Raw genomic sequence first — 14178 nt, forward strand, 5'->3', positions numbered from 1 at the left:
CAGCAAATCACTGGGCACATAGGGACGAACAACCATTCAATCACACCTAAGGACAATACACTTGCCATGCATGTTTTTGGAGTGTGGGACGAAGCCGCAGTGCCCGAGTTTTGAGTTGGAGAAGTGCTGGCCTACATCCTGGCTACTGTTGTGGTGATTTGGAGCGAAACACTGAATCTCTCAACCTCAGAGTGGGATAATCAGATAATCAAATGCAAAGGGGCATGTTCGTTTGTTAGCATCATTTCACACAGACAGCGATTGCAAGATGGTCAGTTTAAGTCAATCATAAATTGTTTTTGACTTTTATTTCTTTTATCTTTTGACTATTACTTTTTGTGTGACAAGAGCTATGGTTGGGAGATGCCAACATAAATGCTTTCAAACCTAAAACCAATGCCAACTCCCAAGTGTGGTGGGTGTAGAATCTTGCCAGGTGGCTATATTGTCATTCCACTTGTGCATTAACAAACAGAGAAAGCAAAGGACGATTTTGATGATTACCAGTTCTTTGAGGGGTTCCTTTAGGGGAGCTACAACATAAACGCAACATTGGTTGATGGTCTTATAAATCCCTTACACACCCACAGTTGCAGAAATACACATAATTTTTGTTGTCCACAAAAAACCTACTTATATAGATATGTTTGGGTTCAACTACATTAACATGCTCATTGGGTCCTATTGTTCGATCCCACAATGCTATTGGCTCACACTTTTGTATATAAGGCATGCCCCGAGGTCAAGAAGTCACACAACCTCCAGATTTCCGATCGAGCATCATCCCTACAATTGCCTTGACAGGATTTATCCCATAGAAGTAAGTAAAATGCTTTAAAAATATTTTTTTGTGTTTATTACAGTGTCTAGAACATGTAGATATGTAGCTATTATGGAAAATGTGCCTTGCAGTTTATTTAGAGCTTGTTTTGTGAGTGTTCCAACATTGGGTGAATGTGGTAGCCAAAACACCCCTGTTTTGAGGGGAACTTCAACAAAAATTTTCCCAATATAACTTTAAACACACAACTACATTTATCCCTTAGCGTAACATTGCATTACATATATTATGAAAGAGAATCTAATTTTCAAAAATATAGTGCCATATCTGATCTTTTTCATTTACTTTTAATGATTTTTAATGGGGTGGACACTAGGACCATGTCTCTCACCCAGTGGGCATGTTGCTATGATCCTTTGATGCTTTGAACCTGTTGGCTTTGTCTTTGCTGTTTTGGACTTTGTTGTATCAGTTTTGTGATGGCATGCGAAGAGTAAAGATCTCCACTAGCTCAGCAACGTGTGGTTTCTTCGCCTCGCCACATTTCTAGGGCGGACACTAGGACCATGTCTCTCACCCAGTAGGCATGTTTCTATGATCCTTTGATGCTTTGAACCTGTTGGCTTTGTCTTTGCTGTTTTGGACTTTGTTGTATCAGTTTTGTGATGGCATGCGAAGAGTAAAGATCTCCACTAGCTCAGCAACGTGTGGTTTCTTCGCCTCGCCACATTTCTAGGGCGGACACTAGGACCATGTCTCTCACCCAGTAGGCATGTTGCCATGATCCTTTGATGCTTTGAACCTGTTGGCTTTGTCTTTGCTGTTTTGGACTTTGTTGTATCAGTTTTGTGATGGCATGCGAAGAGTAAAGATCTCCACTAGCTCAGCAACGTGTGGTTTCTTCGCCTCGCCACATTTCTAGGGCGGACACTAGGACCATGTCTCTCACCCAGTAGGCATGTTTCTATGATCCTTTGACGCTTTGAACCTGTTGGCTTTGTCTTTGCTGTTTTGGACTTTGTTGTATCAGTTTTGTGATGGCATGCGAAGAGTAAAGATCTCCACTAGCTCAGCAACGTGTGGTTTCTTAACTACCTTCAACACTCCTGTTTTTTTTTTCTTCTGTGTTTTCCCATTGTCACAGAAAGAAAGACTTTCTAAAAAAGAAATTCTGTTTGTGCATGTCCCTTGTCTTGGCTGTTGATAAGGAAATCTTCCTAGCAATGGTCACAGTAGCTGTGACCAGTTCACGGCCACAAGTTGTGGGAGATGCTTGGAGGGTCATGCGTTCTTTTGGAACAACTGCTAACAATCAGGAATGCAAGGTGTCGTTGGAGGCTACATGCAATCCTGCAATTCCTGTTCAAATTATAATCAGTTCACAAATTGGCCATTGTGTGACCAGTGAAATGAGTCACTAGGTTACCTTAGGGCAATGTGTAAGCACTTCATAGGATAAGTAGGGTTGTCTGTCTGTGAATTTGGAACAGCTGCTAACGATCAGGAATGCAAGGTGTCGTTGGAGGCTACATGCAATCCTGCAATTCTTGTTCAAATTATAATCAGTTCACAAATTGGCCATTGTGTGACCGGTGAAATGAGACACTAGGGTACCTCAGGGCACTTATCATATGATAAGTATGATAAGTGATGAGGAGTCAGGTGATGATGCCTGTGTGGACAAAGAAAATACCAGACCAGCTGATTGCCCCGCCATCGTGGACATTGAGCCGCAGGCACACAAACCCATCATTTCCCGTGACAGATATTGCTGGAAAAAAAAGGATTTTATCAGTCCCAATACTGATTTCTCTGGTCCGGCCATCACAGACAATGCACCTGTCCTCCACACACCACTACAGTACTTTGAAAAGTTTGTGTCAGAAGAAATGATTGGAGCTCTGGCAACAAATACAAACGAGTACAGCGTTCAAAACACTGGAAGATCTGTCAACACTAATACCAAGGAAATACAGAAAATGTTGGGGATGTACCTTAGGATGGGCTTGGTACAAATGGCGGGAACCCGTATGTATTGGGAGAACAATATACGTATCCGCCCTGTTGCTGATGTGATGCCACGCAACAGATTCCAATCTCTGTTGACAAGCTTACATTTTGTGAACAATTTAACAGTGTCAGACACTGAAAAGATGGACAAACTCTGGAAACTATGATGCTGGACTTTGATGTCTATATTGTCTATGACGTCTAAATTGTCTGTATGATAATGTGTGACAATGTGTACTGTATAACATTACAACACTTCTGTAAAAACTTACAAAAAAAAAAAAAATGAAAACACTTCATTTTCTTCTCCAATGGCCTCCTACAACAACATCTGAATGGTTGAAAAAAATGTTTTGTGTGTTTTTCGAAATTTGGGTTTTCCAGGGGTCTTATAAGTGTAAGAAATGTCTGTTCTATAAACCAACATAGAAATTGTTCAATGCGACGGGGCCCAGAGGTCATTTCAGTGGAGCTTGCACACCCCGCTGACTTGACTACGTTGTTGCATTATTCCTGTGTTGCTGGTGGGGGTGATAAATGTGTGTTATATGACAAAGAGAAAGAGACACGGAGGGACAAAATGCGCCCCTCTAGCCTTTGTAATTATCTGCCAATTTTCTCTCCGTCAGTTGCCTTTATCATCCCGTTCAGATCTCACCTAGGGGTCGGAGACGCTGACTCTGTGGCACCTCTATCTTTCAGCGGGTGCCATGTGAAATGTAGAAGTCCTCCCGATGACCTCTGCCTGCCAATGCGCAGCTAGCCTTATTTGTTTGCCCGTAACAGGAGACATTTGGAGATAAGGATAATTATCAATCAGCGACCTCGGCTGCTATTTATGCCTCCGCTGAGGGGGAAAGCGGTGCTCGGGTGTTGTCTTTTGATATGCTTTCAGGATGGCCTGATAAATTGCCCCTTTATTCGTGTAGAGATATTATCTTCATTGAAAGGGCTCTTAGAAGATATTTTGTCATTAGGCTGAAGGAAAAGCATCTTTGTCTCACTTTCAAAGCTCTGACACAAATAGTAGTAGTGCACATTTGAAGGCACATTCTTAATGTTACCAAGAATTTGTGACATTTTACAGTTACTCTGAGTGCCTTTAAGCACATGTAAATGAAGCTTTCACCCTAGCATGGTGACAATATTTAACACCACATCTGATGTGACATTTGTAATTCACCAAAATGATGAAACAAGGTAACCAAAAGAAAAAAAAAAACAGACATGTGTTGAAAATTAAGTGCACTATTTCCTATTTAAGCACAGTTTACCAGCCCATGCAAGTTAGAATCATAAGGGGTTAATCCCACTGTACGTCTTACTTGTCCTGCCTTCCCTCATTTTGAAATGTCACAGCTCCATTGCTCACAAATGGTTTGCGTCTGCCAAAGGGGACAGCACATAATTAAAGAATATGTTCAAGCTCAGGGAAACATGACTGAGCTAAGATGCCTCTCGAGGTTTTCAGTGCAAATTTGTTATCCAAGACAAATGCAATGAACACATAGCTTCTTTTAAACGCCCTTGACTCATCTGCTGTATTTGAAAAAAACCCTTATGGTCGTAATTGTGATAAAAATCTTTGGCAAATTGTCTCGGCACAGCGCGAGACAAATATCATATTGACTACTTACATCGACGTGCCATTTATGTCCACGCTACTGCATTGTCAATCGAACAAATCCAAACATGTCCGTTTGAACCGTTAATTGGTGTTTTGGCTGGCGAGGGGAAAAGAAATCAACCAGTGTGAAGCAGTTTGTTGTTATTGTTTGTAATCCAATCTCTGAGATGCAGACATTGTGGGATATACTATATCCGCAATGTGAATTACTGTATTCCCATTAAATCCGAAGTTGAGAAGTCAAACCTAATGCAGCTTTCCTTATAATACCACCTGCTTTCTTGGGCTATGTTGAGCTGTAATTTTGAGTGTCAAAAGGAGCTGGTAGCTTGTGTCAATGTGAGTCCTGAAAAGTCAGCAATTCTTTCTCCACATGGCCGGACATCAGTACATTACTCGGAAGGACAATGGAACCAAAACAGTGTTAGAAAATATTTGAATCAGTGTCTCTATCTGATCAGAACAGCAATATGTCTGGCTTTTGAGGAAAAGTAACAAAACCAAATAGCAGAAATATAACATATCTCATACTTGCTTGAGGTAAAATTTGAAAAGTTGTCAAACGTTTCATATTGATACGTACCAATTTACAGTACAAGTCAAAACTTTGGAAACACATTTAAATTCAAATGCTCTCATCCAGAGGCTGAACCATTCAATCCATTAAACTATAAATGCAAGCCAAATGCACAGCTGTGAATTGAAATTAATTCCAGGTCATCAAGGCTTATGCCAAGATGTGCAAAGCTAATATAGCGTGTCAATAATTACAAAATAAACTATTCGGATTGAAAAAAATGGTTACCAAAGAAGTTAATATTTCTTTATGAAGTCAATGACGTGTTAACTTCCATTCAAAAATTTTCAAATACAGTAATGGAAAAAAAATGAATTGGAGGGAGTTGTCAAACATACAGGTAACTGGTATCGTATCTGCCAATTTGTTGAGCTACTTTGTTTTGGTTTTCCTTGATGAGCGTTGGTGGGCGCAGCCGCCCGCATCACCTGCTATCACAGCTGGGTTATTAAAGCATCAGAAGCGTAAGGAAGACGCAATTATTATTGCATTGCTTTCCCACCATCGCCACAGCGTTTTTCACTTGTACTTACATTTTGGTCTGACGTTCTCATAAATATGTACTTCTCTAAATTTCTGTTCTTTAATAGTTTGAACTTGAGTAGGTACCAGATTCCTTTTTCGGATTTACCTTTTGTAAAGTTTGCTTTTGGTTCCATAGTTGGACTTATCCAGTTCCCTAACATCAAATATTGAATAACTCCATGCATTAGAGATGTCGGTGGGGATGCTGATGCCATCAATGTGCTACAGGTATATCTTTAAAAAAGCTACATATGTAAAACGCCTTTTTTTTGCCATTCTTGTGTAAATGATATTGAAGAACTTCTACAATCTGACAACCAGGGGATACCAAAATTGGGTGACAGGAAGAAATGATATATTTTATAGATAATTATTATTACCCATAATACTTATGAATTATTATTAGTTTTTATTATTACAAACATTGTATCATAGTGCAATGGATCAAACTTGTTTCTCATAATATTAGGGCAACATGTATGTATGTATTTATGTAATGTATTATTGACAATGCCCCCCCCCCCCCCCCCCCCCGAAAAACATACCCAAAAAATGTAGTTGTCTATATATTTACAATTCACAAATTGTTGACAAAACTGGATCTTTTTTGACAAGTCCCATCAGCTTCATGTTTACAGACTCAGAAAAGCATAAAAAAGAGAACGTTTGCTTGTTTCGTACCTGGTACGGTGGCTCTAATAATCCGATCAGTGTACAGTGAATTCTTCAGACGATTACTGTAAGCTAATTTGGAGTGAAATATGCTGCCGAGTGGCAGAAATGTAAATCTAACTTGCAGGTCATAGTTCCGCCACTGCACAAAACGAAAGACAGCCCCAGAATGGTTAAGAACAAAACAACGAATGATTCTGAACAGCCCTTATCTAAATTACATTGAACAGATGCCAAAGGAGGCGAGACGGGCAATGTGAAGAAGGCACCCTTCAAACTTGTAACAGATTGAACAGTTTCCTTATCGGTGGGCCGCAGTCTCACTATGGTGCAAAAGTCTCATTGAGGATGACACAATTTGTCTATTCTTTTTCTACAATAAAACATTTACAGACAGCATGTAACAGATAACAATTGTTTTCTATCTGGCCACTTGCAAAACAATGACTACCGGTACATATTTATTATTCATATGTCAATATCAAGGCAAATCTCTCAGCATTGTGTATGTCTTTTGTATGAATTTTAGGATTGCAACAGTATTGCTGCTGCTGCTCAGCCTCAGTGTTGCAAATGCACAGCCCTCATATACAGTATACCGTACACATGATTCAAGACTGAAAAATGATCCCTCCATGCCACAGCACACAAAGAGGAGATTGAGAACGAAAGCGTGATTTCTCTCTGCAGTGGTGAGAATGGTCCTGCCGATGCATACAAGATATACACCTGCCTATCTAATTTAGATACACATTCATGGATTTGGAAGAAACGCCTGCTGTGAAGCATATCTCATCTTGCCGCATCTCCTGTGGTGAGCCTACCTTTGCCCTGGAGACACCGTATTCTGAATTTTCAACTGCGCCCTCGAGCTTTGGTAACAAGCAAGGTGCACAGCAATTAGCCTGGTTTCTTTGCTCTTTTTAAAATGCCCAACTGAGAGAGAGCTTTTTGTGCGTTTGGATAGTGATTTGAAACACAGTTATTTCAATTGAGGGAAGCAACTGTTTATGAAAATAACTGTGTCAAGGACATGTCTTCTCTGTGGTGTGTACAAAACACACATCTGCACTCTTTGAAGCGTATGGGGCGGGAGATTTTTAGTTTGTTTGAACAATTAGTTGTTCCTTTTATTTTTTAATACTGGAAAATTTCTCTGAGTAATATTGCCAGAGTAGCCGTGATCTCTCCCATGCACGTTGCTACTAGCAATGGCGCTAACGTTATTGCTCGTACTCTGGATTGTCCATTCAAAGTTTATCTCACGTGATCAGTTTCCAGAAAAACACAGGCAAAAACAGCACTTTTCTTGACTTCCTTTACTAATGTCCGTCTTTTTGGCCTTTGGAAGTTTTGGTTCCTAAAATTGTGTTAGAATAATTGTAGACATAGTGATTATACAAGTTCTACAAAATATAAATGTGTGCAAAGAAGAAAAGGTACCCTGTGAGAATGAGTGCATTGCTTGTAGAGGAAAACTGTCTTGTTATTGTTTTGTCTCAAGCAGGAGGAAGGCCGCTCAAGCCTGACTGCTGGGGCGCTCCTGCAGCTGTGATTTTCAAAACAACGTACGGATAAAATATTTTGCAGAGTGTCTCGCTACGCATATTTGATCATACATGAATTTGTTTTTCACCCACATGCTCACACTTAGAAGGACAACTACACTAGGTTCCAGCCATAGTCTTTCCCCTGATGCACTTTTGCCCCTTTTAGGGCTGGAACCATCATGTAGTTAGGGACCTCTGTGTCAAATAAAAGAGAGGGGGTTCAGAGAGGCTGGCAGAACGCAATAGAATTGGCCTTGGCCACTTCCTCTTCGCTCCCCTCATGCATGAGCTGGAAAAAGATTGCCTTTTCTCCTTTTTTGTGTGCAGTTTCTGACAAATGTCTTGACAGATGAACCTGACAAAATCATTACACTGCAAGGGCAGGACTTGACAAAAACTGATTTGTAACTGCATGAGTCCATTTTCTTTGTCATGTTAGTTGTTGACGAAAGAGAGTCATTGAGGAAATTGTTTTGGTAGCGCTGTGAAATTGTAAACTTAGCAACCTCTGATAACAACTTCATCAGATCCAGACATGTCCAGCCTGTATTTGAGAGAGTGTGCTATGGTAGAAAAGTTCTACTTACAATTTCACCTACAACTTGGGCATAACGCCATGACTTGCCTTGTAGTAATTTTCTTTGTCATGTTAGTTGTTGACGAAAGAGAGTCATTGAGGAAATTGTTTTGGTAGCGCTGTGAAATTGTAAACTTAGCAACCTCTGATAACAACTTCATCAGAACCAGACATGTCCAGCCTGTATTTGAGAGAGTGTGCTATGGTAGAAAAGTTCTACTTACAATTTCACCTACAACTTGGGCATAACTCCATGACTTGCCTTGTAGTAATGAGACGTTTTGAGTTTGGGGCCACCCATCCTCTACGAACGTGTGCATACTTTGCGCAGAGCCGGCTCACGCCCTACGCAGCTTTTACTTGAACATATATTGTCATGCAATATTCATGTCCCTCCCCGCACTATGCGGCGTGCCATCTTTTGTGTGAGCAGCAAGTCAATCCTTGGCTGTAGAGCAAAACAGGGCACAGTGCAGAATGGCACTCGTGGAAGAAACGGCATGATGAAAATAGGTTGGATTTAATATAGAATTTGAATGAGCATGGAGGGAAATGACTTGGCCTAATAATGGGGATGAATCCTATCTTTTTTGTGGCTCCAAGCTCTGGCTTGTCGATCTGTCGACATCATTAGTTACCCACTCTCAAAGAGCTGACAAAAATACAAACGGAGAAAATAGAGGAGACAAATCTCTGACCTTGCATCCCAGCAGATCAAACCAATAAAATGAGTGATTGTAGATACATAGGCAGATGGAGTAAAGGCATTTTCGCCCAAATCCTAATGCCTCTTTTTGCTTTTTCAGCCCAGTTTCCCTATTTATTTCAAAGGTGTAGAGGGAAACAAGAGTATTCTTAACACATGGAAAGCATTGTGTTTCTTATTTCTCGGTGCTCCTAACTTAAGAGCGTGCCTTGTAAATTCAAATACTGAAAATGAATCTGTCAGAAGAGAAAACACAACCTTATGGATCTGAATTAAGCTGCATACATTCTTTGTTTTTCTAAATCTAACCTTATACGCCGCGCGATATTTCTCAGCTGGATGCTACCCACTCAATTCCACAATTAATTTTTCATGAGGGAAGGTTTCACAGGCAGCAGATTTCATGGCTCAGCCTGGCAAGGACTGTGTTTCGAGTTGCGGCTCGGCTGAAATGCAACCCCTCCAAGGACATGCGAGCTTCTCTCGGGTAAACTGAGGTTGATCATGCTAATATGCTCCGACTTTTGAGGGTCTTTGGGTCAGTCTTTGTTTGGATAAAGCAGCACGGCTTCACTTAACACTCTAGAAAAGCGCATGAGTATTTACAGCCAATTCACAACCCCCCTATGAGTGTCATGCGATGACACATGCAGGAGCTAGATGTTCTGGGCCAATAAGTGAGGACGCAATTAGTCGAAAATCTGCAGGGAGATACATTTTGGGGAAAATATCCCACTTAAGTCATTGGCGTGTACGGCATCACTTGAGCAAATCTTGCAAGACTTCAGCTCAGTGAGTAATAACCCAAGAAATGTTTTTAAATTTTCCTTTGGGTAATGAGCATGTAAGACGACATTTTGTGACGGAGAAAGGTTGGCACATTTAGACAAACAAATATTCACGCCCGTGATTATAAATAGAAACAAGATTCCGGCAGAAAATCAAACCTCAGATCTGTAATATAGACTTGATACTTGTACCGCAAGCACCGTATTGGGAAAGAAAAAAAAGAAAATCACTGTACAAAAGGCCGCGCCTTAGCTATGTTTTCACGATGATCGTTTTTTCACTATATTTTTGCAATATTTTCAACTTTCAAAAGAGGACAAAACGTTTTGAGGCTCACTTAAAACTGGATGGTACACGAGGAAAAGAAGAACAAAACACATAATGCAGATACAAAATTGTTTGTTCAACATTTTATTAATTTGAGCAACTTTGATTCTTATCCAGATCATTTAAACATACTGCGACAAGTGTCTGGGCCAGTCCTGTCTCGAAGGCATGCTGTCATTTAAATGCAATGTTCTGTTGGGTGGTCACTTCTAACATGCCGTTGCTGGCTTCGCCAAACCTTTGGCTGTTATTGATTATATGGTGTACCATATAGTCAAAAAGATTTCAGGATTCAGAATCGAGGTTTCAGTTCCATCACTTCAAAATTCATCTTGTACTTAAAAAAAAAAAAAAAATCAGTGTGAAAACACATTAGGATTATCTCAGGAGCTCAAATCTTGTTAACACCTGTTTTCAACAGCTCATGCCATCTGTTAGAGTGAGTGAACACCCAATTAATCCACCATTTGTCATCTCGGTAAACCAGGCCCTATCTCTGTATTGTGTGTTTAGCCTGAGTTGTTATGGGGTAACAGAGAGTAAAACAAAAAGCAGCCACAGGTTGTCGATTTGCTGAGTAGCTATAAATAGCTGAAGTTGACAAATGATGGCTTGCAGTCTCACCTATTGCTGAGCATTTTCTTTCAACGGACCAGTTCATTTATCCATTTCTGTACCACTTTACTTAATTGTTTTAAATCGACTGAACAGTAAACCGTTTATGAAGAGTAATGGCATAAGATGAGTTGACAATTATTTTAAAATGGGTTGTGATTAGTTTGTGGTATATTTACAGTTTAGACTATGAACATTTTTAGTGGGTCTTATTCCACTATACATCATGACGGGCAACAAGTGGTAGCTTTCCTAAGTAAGTAGATTCAGTTATAGCAGCTACATAACATCTCAGTGAAAAGCGATCAAATGAAATGTTGAAGCAAAATTTGCACGATGACATGGGCGGTTTGGCATTGGAAAGGTTGTTGGGAAATCTAAACAAATAGGAACAGCTTCACACAATGGCTTGGAGAGTGCATTCTGAGGACCAAGCCTAAAAAGCTTTTTTTATCATTATTATTTTGCCCATTCAGATTGAGCTTGATTGAGTATTGAGCAAATCTCAGCTCTACAACAAAGAACATTTCATCTGGAGGGTTTTCAGCAAGCGTGTTAAAACCGTATACGTCACCAAGGTGAGACGTGGTGGCGGAAACAAGATGCTAATACCAGCATTAATTAGTTTCAGGGTCAGCCCGCATCATGTCAAGATGAGGCAAGAATGAAGGTAGAAAAACGAGCAGGTAGATACTCTTGTCAGAAAAATGTAAGGCTTTATTGTCTCTTCCCTAATGCTCAACCGTGGGAAGAACTCATGTATGCAATAGATAGTTTGTTCCTGTGCTAGGTAGAATTGTCTGGTCTCTAAACTTGAGTGTTTCTTTAACTGCTGACTTTTTACTCCCTACATTTGAAAACATTGAAGACTTTCTTTTCCATTTAGTGTCACAATATGCCCGTTAGCAAAGGGAACACTTTCTATTAGTAAACGTGTTGAATGATTTTTGTTTCTTTTTCAGTGCAAGCACTGTGCAAGTTAACTGAAGAGTGAAACTGCTTTGTGTGTACAAATGCTGTTATTACGTTATCATTCTTTTTCATAAGACATATTTTGTAAAATTGAAGAAGAAATCCTTTGGTATTCAAGCACATTTCAGACTCTGCCATTAATAGATGACTTCCGGGTTGAATCGGTACTTCTAATCCTACGTTAACTTTATCCACTTACGAACACAATTACCTGTTCTTGTACAGCATTACATTTTTCTTGACCATTTCTAATTTTAGCCCAACAGATTTTCTACCAGCCCGCGCAGCAGAATTCAAATAGCCTTTTTTTTTTTAAATTGTCATTGTGTTTGTTTGTCTTTTGGCAGCTTTCCTCTGACTCAACATCATGTGCATTTGACTGGAAGGTGGAAGACAGGGGCTCAAGATCCCAAGTAGAGCTAACTTTTAACAAGCCATGAGTGTCGCAGCCCCGTTGCTTGAACGACAGATCTTGTACAGTGACACACACGCATCCATACGCACACATATACAGAGACACGTTCTGTTTCCATAGCAACTCCTATTGTTTTTGTGTGCCAGAAACATCTCTCATTTGGCTGAAAAAGCATACATAACTTGAGTTTGGCAGTTCCATGTAACGACTGGTCGTGTACTTGCAGTGGTGACTGGGCAGTCAAGTGGCCTATTGTGCATCTCATTAATCACACAGAAAAATTAAACATTTAAAAAACTACAATGTTTATATGACTACTACATAATTGAAACACATGTCTTTATGAGAGAAAAAGTAAACAAATTAAACAGTGTGATTGCACAAATGTACTGCTTTCCCACTTTTTTAAGTACCGTACAAGGTATAAAAGAGAGTTTAAAAGTTTGAAGGTTTTTTTTAAAAGGTGTTTTTTGGATAATGAACAGTTTTGTGTTTGCACCGAATAAGTCTTCTTGAATTGTTGGCCAAAGGTTTCACCTCAGTGTTGACAGTCCTTAACATAATTTTTCCAATAAGATTGAGAGACTTGGCCCTTTGAAAACAGATTTTACCGTTTCAATTTTTCTGTTCAATTTCCAAGACATTGGTACACGTTCATACAGCTTTATGGGTGATGGCTGTGCATGTAATGTGTGCAACTGAAGAACACCTTGCAACCACAACTCTGTGACCCCCACCCCATGGTCCCGCAACCACGACTGTGTCATTGACCCTCATACCCACCCAATAGTTGTGGCAGGGAATCACAACGTGCGAGTAAAATTTTCAAATGATGGATTTGAGTTCGATTTTTGCAAATTATATTATTTTTTTTTTGGTTGCATTTTTTTAATTAATTGATGTATACCTATTCATATGTTATTGTAAGTGAAACAATTAAGGGGAATTGTCCCTTTAGAGCCAAATGCCCCCCCCCCCCCACACACACACACACACACACTGATCTCTTGCTCGCTGTATCAATCATTCTTTGACTTAACCCTGCCAATATTTTCAAACAAATGCCTCTTCTACTGTATAAGTGTGTGCGTGTTTATTCTTTTTAATTGACCCTAGTGACTTTTCTCAAATCAATGCTGCAGCTGAAAAGTGGTTTTGATGAAAACCTGACAATGTTGTCCCAGTGGCGCAGGAATAATGAATCATAATTGTTATCATTAATCATTAATTACAATAAAATGGCAGCATAGAAATAGACAGAATAACATACATTTAGACATAGGCAAACTCAAAAGGTCGGGAATACCATTCTCCTGTGTAAACAAGCTCATCAGAGCTTTGAGGTGTCAAAATGAGGGCTATTTCAAGTGGTCAGAAACAACCCCCTGGCCAGGTTGAAGCTGCATTACATCAGGTGGAATAAATGCAGAAAACAGACTTTGGCGTAACCCTAAATGTATCCCTGTGAATGTGAACAAACCACAGCCCCTGCTGCTCAGAGTAGCAGTTACACCATGAAGAATCTGTTTACCTGGGTAGGCACACACCTATGATAGCTCGATGTACTGTCCTCTCCTCATCTTCGATGGCATGACCAATACACACAACCGCATACATACAATAATGAAGAAATACGCTAACTTGTTGGCAATCTATAAAAATTCAGAGTTCTAAATTAACCACCGGTGCCAACCATTACCAGAAAGGGTGATGCATTATAAGATTTTGCCAAAGGCATATCACGCCACTTTGTGTATTTGGTCATCTGACTCAACGGTTGACGACATATAATACTGTATATAAAATAAATAAGTAAATGAAATAAAACTGAATTCTTTCAACTAGTGCAGTGCATGCGCATGAGTGCTAAAGGTGAAGAAATGTTAATAGTTTACATAGATTAAATTTATTATTCCAATTTCTTTTCACGCCAGCCAAGACTGACCTGGCTGCATATAAGTTGAACTGCAGCACTTAACTGAACAATAAAGCAATTTTATATATTGACAAGGAAAATGTGATTACTGTACATTAT

The 14178-nt window shown here is 39.7% G+C and overlaps 1 long non-coding RNA gene across 1 annotated transcript in view; it reads left to right on the forward strand.

Moving 5' to 3' along the window:
- The first annotated feature begins 770 nt into the window (after nt 1-770).
- The window catches only part of LOC148427584 (uncharacterized), a 33218-nt gene continuing 19810 nt past the window's right edge, over nt 771-14178 (forward strand). The window contains exon 1 of the long non-coding RNA XR_015864712.1: nt 771-820. This is a non-coding gene — a long non-coding RNA (uncharacterized LOC148427584). The remainder of the gene's footprint in view (nt 821-14178) is intronic.

Source organism: Hippichthys cyanospilos, chromosome 2 (genome assembly GCF_059441005.1).
Source record: "Hippichthys cyanospilos isolate Australia breed blue-spotted pipefish chromosome 2, RoL_Hcya_1.0, whole genome shotgun sequence".
Classification (NCBI taxonomy): Eukaryota; Metazoa; Chordata; class Actinopteri; order Syngnathiformes; family Syngnathidae; genus Hippichthys; species Hippichthys cyanospilos.